This window comes from Rutidosis leptorrhynchoides, chromosome 4 (assembly GCF_046630445.1).
Source record: "Rutidosis leptorrhynchoides isolate AG116_Rl617_1_P2 chromosome 4, CSIRO_AGI_Rlap_v1, whole genome shotgun sequence".
NCBI classification, from domain to species: Eukaryota; Viridiplantae; Streptophyta; class Magnoliopsida; order Asterales; family Asteraceae; genus Rutidosis; species Rutidosis leptorrhynchoides.
The window spans coordinates 221,087,082-221,096,140 of NC_092336.1; the positions used below are offsets into that span (position 1 = coordinate 221,087,082).

Here is a 9,059-nt window from a genome sequence, read left to right on the forward strand (position 1 = left end):
TATACACCTTTGCTGAATTCAGACCCCATGCGATCGCATGGGTCTGAAGGCATAATGCTATGCGATCGCATGGCCAGCTGGCTCGCACTCCATCTTAATTAAAACGTGGGCTGCTGAATTATTTTAATATATATATTATAATATATATAATTATATATAATTATATATATTATATTATATTCATTGTGCATAGATGACTTGTAATTTTAGTTCCGATGACTTGTACGTTGTCGCTCGACTAATGTCCTATTTCCGGTTTTTTGAACGTTACTTCGTACGCTTTAATAATTTGCATTCTACGTTTCGTGACTCGTAACTATGTCAAAACATAGACTTAAATCAACAATAAATTATATTACTAGAAGTATAACTTGTACATTTGAGTGTTTTGGTCATTTGCTTCATTAAATCATCGTCTCGTTATATATAATAGTATTCTTTTAAATCAAAACGTTTTATAACTAAGTTAATATTTTATCACATTGTAATATATATATATATATATATATATATATATATATATATATATATATATATATATATATATATATATATATATATATTTTCAATTTGAAATATAAATTTATACATATTATATGTAATTAAAATATTTAATTAATAATATAATATTTAGTTTTTCAAAACTAATTATATTTCAAAGTTTAATATATATAATTTAAAACCATTTAAATATTTAGAAATTATTATATCACATAACGTTTACGCTTTAAAACATAATTTGATATAATTCATTAATGTGCCAGCGTTTATTTTAACTTCTTAAACGTTCTTATTAACTTATTCAAACATGAATTGAATGCTACAATTGTTCATTAAATAATTTGAAATTATAGTATACCTAAACACATTTTAAATACACGTTTTTACTCATCGTTATATTTATTTATATTTTATTGAATCGTGGACTATTATCATTTATAATTTGTCAAAAGGTTTCTAGAAAAATTCTAAAGTTTAGGATAACGTTAAAACCTTTATTCTTATCATCATGGTTTGGTAACGAATTGCCAAAAGTGATTCTAGATATTTATAAAAGTTATATTCATTTTTAAAGAAGATGTGACACTCTAAATGTTATATATAATTTCTAAAATTTATACAAATAAAAGAAATGATATTTCTAATAATCTTATAGTTCTTAAAATATGTTTCTACTTCTCGTTATTTGACACTTTGTTCTCACTTGTAGATTACTTTACCAATTATTCCGAATACCGTTAAAATGAACGATTTCTCAAATCAACGTGGACCTCACAACAGAGACCCATAACAATATCATATCCTTAAGGGACTTGATAAATATCTTATAATTCAATCATTTGACATTATCTTATAACTTGGATAGTTCAATATATCAAATAGATATGGAAACCAATAAGTTTAATATACGGTATCATACACGTAATACTTTGTTAATGTTTTCAATTAATATATATATATATATATATATATATATATATATATATATATATATATATATATATATATATATATATATATATATATATATATTAATTATATATGCATATCAAGTTAAATATAATTGTTCGTGAATCGTTGGTAATAGTCGGAGGGTAATTGAATATATGAACATAGTTCCAAAATTTTCGAGACTCAACATTATAGATTTTGCTTATCGTGTCGGAAACAATTAAAGGTTAAGTTTAAATTTTGTCGGAAATTTCCGGGCCGTCACAAAAATGGTGGGGTGTAATAGGCTTGGTATTGGGTCTGTTAGAGTGTGGTGTGATAGGCTCAGAGTTGGGTTTATTTGGGTGATTTGGCCCAATAGGTGGATTAGGGTTACCTGGAACAGATCTCTGTGAATTACCTTAGTCTTTGAGAACTTTAACGCCCGCGTTATTGGAAACTGGAGCATCGACATTATTGTCAGAAAATCTTCTTTGTGTTCCAAAACGTTTCGAGTTCCCATAATCTAGGCGGTTGTCCCTCTTTCCACTCGATTGTTGACTCCTCATCTTCTCACCAAAATTATTCCGATGGCCGTCATCATCTTCTGTATTATTCTTTCTGATGGACATCAAAATCTAGAATTCGGCAACTACGTGTTGATTTATGATCTTCATCTTCATCATCAGTCCTACGATCAGATTCATAATCACTGCCTTCCGGGTTAATCGCATTCCTAACTTCGTTCATGAATGATTTTCCATTAGAAAATTCCTCATTTGAAGTCACATCATTCCATCTATCTTTTGGTAATTCATCTATCTCTGCATCTAAAATATCATTAAGTTCTTCTGTAACAAAACAGGTACCTGTTTGGATCCAACAACAATGTGGACACTACCTCTTACTAAGATTCAAAGTATGTACGAGGACTTTTATGATAATAAGACTTTGGTGACCCACGATCTTACAGTTTATAGTGTTAATAGGTGTTCCCACCAATTAGCAATATCCATGAATGTTCTAATGTTCCAAACCGACACCAGTATCCCTATAATTGTTAGCCATGTAAGTCTTCCTGAGGACATGTGATTTCGATCCCATATTCTCACGTTGTTCAACCAAGTGTGAAGGCAATTGCTTCTTATCCTTGATAATTTGAGCAACCATGTACCGTTTATCGAAGGTTATCATTATATCATACAGCCGAGATATTTAATATTAAAGCCTTCCTGCAAGCCCTCAAATGCACAAATATCCTTGTGTTGTTGTGAATAGTTTTTATATTCTCAAATTTCTCTGAATTAGGGTTTATGTTCTCAGATTCATACAGACAATTGCAGGAGTTGTTACCTTGGTTGACTGTAAGCACGCGATGCAGCAATGGAATGAGGTGAAACCTAGATTTGTGGCTAATGAAGCGGTTGAACCAGTTGCGTATACAGATCGTATCATTATGAACAAGGTTGATTTTAATTTTTTGTTTCCTTTCTTGAATGATCTAAAAAGAATATTAGATTTTCTCCCACTGTTGTTCTTTTCTGCTTAATGATAGTTACAAATATATTTGGTAAGCGATGCTGATTTGGAGGCTTTGACAAAATGAATACAGTTATAGTTTTCTTGTGTATGGATTCTTTAATTCTATTGTATTGTTGTGTTTAGAAGATGGTAGTGCTATCTTGACAGATAATACGATGCTGAAAGCTTCACAAATCAGTCGCAAAAATCAATAATGCACGATTGGAAGACCTAGCTAAAATCCCCTACAGTCGAAAGCTTCACAAATCAGTCGCAAAAATCAGGATCTCAGATTCGGGTCATTTTGGTCAATCAATATCCGTTGTTGACTAATCGTCACCCTTCAATCACGGGTTAGTATTTCTAATTTTTTTATACGATTTTCAGGTTGTACGATTCAGGTTGAATACCAAATTACAATTTCAATAGCCTATATACAATTGGCTTAATATCAAATCAACATAGCTGGAGATCTCCAAATTGTATCAGTCTTTGCATCTCTTTCCTTGATTTCTTATATCAATTAAAAATCATAATGTCACTCGATTTGGTGATTTTGATTACACCTGTATACTATCCGAAAATTAGGGTTCGCGAAAATTGTTTTTGTTCTCCTATACGAGAATCATCTGTTCTTTATCAAATTAACATCAAGAGTTCACGAAAAAGCAGGAATTTTGACTAAATGTGAGTGTTGCTTATGGGTTTGATTTATTTTTGGTTATTGATTTAACGGGTGTTCATAGATTGAGAATTTCTCCTCTCTATCTCCGTTACTGTTTATTTCTTACTGTGTGTATTTTAGGTTATTAATAGAAAGAAGAAGTGTATGTGTGTGTATATCTAATGATTGATTTTTGGCAATTCCAGAAAGGAATTAATTTTATGTATTTAGTCGTATTAATTTGTATAACCATTAGTGGTTTATATAGTTGTAGGAAATTTTGGTTGTATGTGTTCTTATGTTGTCTTGGATTCTTTTTGCTGCTGTGATTGATGTATTATGCTTCTAGGTATTACGCTTCGGAATAGTGACCGGATTTTAAAGCCTATCTCTGGAAAATATCCCAAACAACTACTTCGAGTTCAACTTATGTGACTATATAAGCAACCTGGTTAACACACACGCGTTTCGCGGCATGTACATAAACCCTCTTGTTCTTACCAAAAACATTACATAATAGATGGATACTAACATTACTACAAACAGATTATATAGGTTGTGTACTAAACGTTGGACCCATCAGCGATAAATGTTTGAGATAGGATAAATTGAAACAGAATAAGGTATGGTGGTTAATTTGGTTTAGATATGTACGCATGTTTATCTTTTTGACTTTTTTTAAACAAATTAGTCCTGTAATTCTGTTATACAATTCACAGGAAACTCATATTGTCATTTTATTGGTTTTTTGTGGAATCCTCTGTCACGTGTAATGAAAGCTAAAACGATCATTGTTATGGCTATCGCTATCGTACGAAGAAGGGTCAGTCACTTTCAGTATCTCATTTCAAGAATTCATAGGTTAATGATTAATGAACATGGAGCAAGTGTTATATGTTTTTGACGGCTTACATTTGAATATCCCACATGTCCTAAACAACGTTATTCTGTGCATATCTAAACAAACTGGGTCTAGGAGATTTATCAATAATCACATCAGATCTTACTTTTTATGATGAAAGATATGCAGCAACTCATCTTGGACATCAAATTGGGGTTTTTGCTTTTTTCCACCTTATTATCGATTATACATAGGTTGTTGCCTTTTTCTCTAATTATATGTTTACAAACTTTCAAATGTGATTTATTTGATTTAGGAATGGTAATTAAAATATTAATATTTGATGCAAATCAAGCGAATTCTCACATATAATATTTTACAGGTCATTTTTCAAACAGATTGTACTTATGTACTTATGAGCTTTACTCACAATAACAACAACAACAACAACAATACCCAATCCCACGAATGTAGGGTACGGGGGAGGTGGAGTGTAGACAATCATTCCCCGTACTCTAGACTAGAAGGAAATCCCTACTCCACTTGCGGGTATAGAATCCGCGACTAGATAAGATCGTCCCTCCCTCTACTCGAGAGCCAAGAGATTGCTTCCTAAAGGACCTCCGGCCTTACTCATGCTTATATTATCAGTAATATCTACAAATTTGTTCCCTTTTCTTTTATTCGATTTGTAAGATACCATTTAGTACTATAATACAAAGTGTTATTAGGGATTAATTGGTGCTGTTGATACATCGGTGATGTTAGGTTTGCAGCCCAATATCAAAAAGATAGAATAAATTGATCTAATTACACTTCTTATGATTACATCCATCAAGGTACTTTGATTATTAATTATACCCATCTTATTTAACATCTCTTTCGTTTTATGTTTTTCATGTCAACTTATCGTTAGTATTTATGATTATTATATATAGTTAGTTTTGGTGACTGATAAAAGGCGTATTCAGGTAATAAAAAATATATTTCTTCTTTGTATTCTTCTGGGTTGATGTATTGTAGCCATGTTAATTTTAAAGTTAATTTTGGTGGCTGCCAAAAGCTTTTTAGCGTTTGGACCATGTTATTTTTACAGTTTATCATACATTATCCATATTGCTACAGGTAAACACTATGTATAAGTTTGGTTGATTATTGTGGGTCGTTTTTACAATGATGTCAATATAGTCATACCCTTACATCATCTAATATGTAGAAAATAATTACTTCCCTTATATCTTACTTTATAAGAGTAACATACATAGTAACAACCAATTAATCATACAACTGTACACCCAGTTTACATGCGATGGAGTTGTTTCCTACGTGGAAACGGGAAGAGATTGTTATCATCAAAAACATGTAACTGAGTGCCGTAACAAAGTCATGAAAGTTGACAATCAACTGCAATGTATAGACAAAGGTGAAAAAACAACTGCACAACCACGTAATAATAAATTTATAAAACAAACAGCCTATTAATGTAGTAAACATCAATTTTATGTACATTAGACCACCCCCTATGGTTAGTTACCCGTCCGTTACCCGCTCATTACCCGTAATGAACCATAGGCACGAGCTAGTTACCCGCTTTAGTTACCCGCTTTAGTTACCCGCTTCCACCATGGATTTAACGGAAGTATGAAGGTTGGTTATAGTAATTGTGGGTCCCAATGGCTTTTTATTGTTTGGACTTGATGCTTTATTGCTTGTACATTGTATATTAAGAGGAGTATTTTTTTTAGCCATTAGACTACTCCCTATAGTTAGTTATCCGCTAGTTACCCGCTAGTTACCCGTCATTACCCGTAACTAACCATAGGCACCATTTAGTTATCCGCGTTAGTTACCCGCATTCTCCATGGATTTGGCGAGAGTGTTATATGCATGTGGGACCCTCAATGCTTTAAATTGTTTATACTTTGTGCTATATTTTTTGTACATTGTTAGTTTTTGGCAATTATTATAGGGAGTGTTTAGTTATAGGATTTTATGAGTTAGTTATAGGATATAAGTGTTGATGTGGCACTGATGTGACAGTTAAGAGGATGAATAGTGTTAGTCACGATAGGGAGTGGCCTTATAGGGAATGTTTAGTTATGGATTAGTTATAGAATATTGGTGTTGATGTGGCGCTGATGTGGAAGGTTAAGAGGATGAATAGTTTAGTTACGATAGGGAGTGGCCTTATGGTTTAGATAATTGGTTATGATTTTTCATTTTCCATCACCTGACTGCTTGTGGAGAAAAGATCAGAAGCCTGTTTTTCAGTGTTACATGTCAGCATCATTGGTTTGTATATATATATCTTATAGTATCGTTTTTCACATCAGCTTCCAGTTGCAACAACTCGAGAGGAAATCAAGAGAGCCTATTATAATTGCATGAAATCCTGACACCAAGTGGAAATGATCTCGATGCTACCAAGTTCTGCATGTTTATATCATTAACAACGTTTATGAGGTGGGATTATATAATAAAAGGGGTTGATCTAAGCCCCTTCTTTTATGAGTCATTTTACATTTTTAGTCTTATGAAAGCAACTTCTTTGTGAGTATGAATTTGATTAACCTCATTAATCTAAATTAATTTATTTTCAACATAATATTGTTCTTGTGTAATATTTATAGGTTTGGTATGAAGATGATCGAAGAAGGTTTCACTGGGATTTTAACGTTTTATACTTCATTGATGTTTCTATAAGGGTAAGCTGATCTTAATTTTACGTAATGGTTACAGGTAACATATTTAGCTGGTTGTGTTTGGGTCAAAATTATAGGTCGCTCAGGTTGGGCTCACATGACAATACTTCTTTTTTCTTCTTGTTTTACTTGAGTAAACAATTAAGTAATGCAGTATCAAATATGGTCACACTAACTATGTGCTTACAAATTATGAAGAACCCATATAATCCGTCGAGCAATAAACAAAATCCAGATTTTGGATCGTTGAATTAAGCCCGAAATTGAAATTAAAATTTATGCTCTTTTGGGTACATTATGTGATTTGGGTAACTGGAGAATTATTATATATAAAAATATTTTAGTCGATTCGATTTAAGATGACAAAGGATAAAGTTTTTGTACATATCAGGTACGAATTCATCTTTTAGTGTTGATTTTTAATTCAAAATTTTGTGCATGCGTTTTACTTGGATGGTGAGGTGATGATGAACACGGGAAGACTTGCATTAAGGGAATGTAGTAGAAGAGTTCCCTTTATTATGATGGGTAGAATGCCGTCAATTAACCCCGTTATACCTTATGCTGCCACGTGTCTCATTACTCACATTTTTTAGCAATAACAAGATATTTTGCCAATCTGTATACCCTTTGCGTATTAGGTTAGAGCTTCTGGTATGTGTCTTGGTTTTGGTTTTGCTGTTTGGCTTCAACTGGAGGTGCTGGCAATTTAAAATGGACTGTGGATGATGTAATTTGGTGATTTTGAAGCCCGAAAATGATCTACTGATAATCAGGATGTTAAGTTGACTTTAATAGGTCAATTTAAATGTAAGCTGGAAAGTCTGATTGATATCAAGCAGGATTATGGGTGTGTAAGATGGGTCAAGATTATCATTGTACAAATGGAATGGGTCGAGATTGTTGCTGAACTACAAAGATTGGTTAAATCTGCAAATTTGAACATGTAGATCAACTTTGTCAAAATATTGTTACAATGGGAACCGTGGGTCAAATGTTTTACATTGGAATCATTTTACTGGATTTATGTCATGCTAGAAAATCAAGTTTGAGGATGATCAGCTATTGAGAAATGTTTGTTGTTGTTGCGCAAGAGAGAGTATTTGTGATGATGTTACTGTTATGTTGACTTATAATTGTCAATTTGGAAAGTCTACATGTAAGGGTTCCGCTTTGGATCATGATGGGAATTACATCAGTTTCAATGGAATTGACAAAAAAAAGCTGGATAATAAATATAATGAGCTGAATTTGACGGAGTTATGGTAATCATAGTGACTCAAGTAAAGTTATGAGAATGAAGACTTTGATGATACGATATTTTTGTTATTATTTGATTGTTCTTAGTAATGAAGTTGCTGCTTATTATTATTGTTTTAATGGCTGATTGCATAATTATGGTATACAGTGATATTGAAATTGAAGTGTATATATATATATATGGCAAAAGAACAAAAACTATATAAACATCTTAATCTCCAAAAGGAGACAAGAAAACCGAGATACAAAGGAACGCCACAACATAAGGCTCGAAGGAAGAAAACAAACATAACCGAGACGACCCTAGACGCTAACTCAAACCAAACCTTGTCGTGGGTTAACCAAAACAAAGACAACACAAACAAAAAAGGAACTAGAATTAAACCAAAACATGAACAAAGAAAATCCTAATTAAGAGCCAAAGTTAGAAGTGTTGGTGCCGTCTTCCGCATTCGCTTTGAACGTGAAAGTAGACTCGATTCCAACCCCGTCCGAATTGAAAACTCCATTCCTAAATTCGTCAAAGAAACCAACACCCTATAGCTTTTCTCCCGCTCCCGCTCCAATGCGCTTCCCCTTTACACTTACGAAAGTTGGATCACCTTTTGCACCACCGATATCATCTTCGTCGCTAGAATCA

At 32.6% G+C, this 9,059-nt stretch overlaps 1 long non-coding RNA gene across 10 annotated transcripts; it reads left to right on the forward strand.

The window, feature by feature from the left end:
• The first annotated feature begins 2,503 nt into the window (after positions 1-2,503).
• Positions 2,504-8,515, forward strand: LOC139904471 (uncharacterized). 10 transcript variants are annotated; one of them, XR_011778828.1, is made up of 5 exons: positions 2,693-2,896; positions 3,121-4,711; positions 4,840-6,920; positions 7,088-7,162; positions 7,801-8,515. It is a non-coding gene; the product is annotated as an uncharacterized lncRNA (long non-coding RNA). The 10 variants fall into 10 exon arrangements; XR_011778833.1 differs by having other exon boundaries at positions 3,121-4,089; positions 4,163-4,239; positions 4,336-4,711; positions 4,840-8,515; XR_011778829.1 differs by adding an exon at positions 2,504-2,617 and having other exon boundaries at positions 2,755-2,896; positions 4,840-8,515.
• The last annotated feature ends 544 nt before the right edge of the window (positions 8,516-9,059 follow it).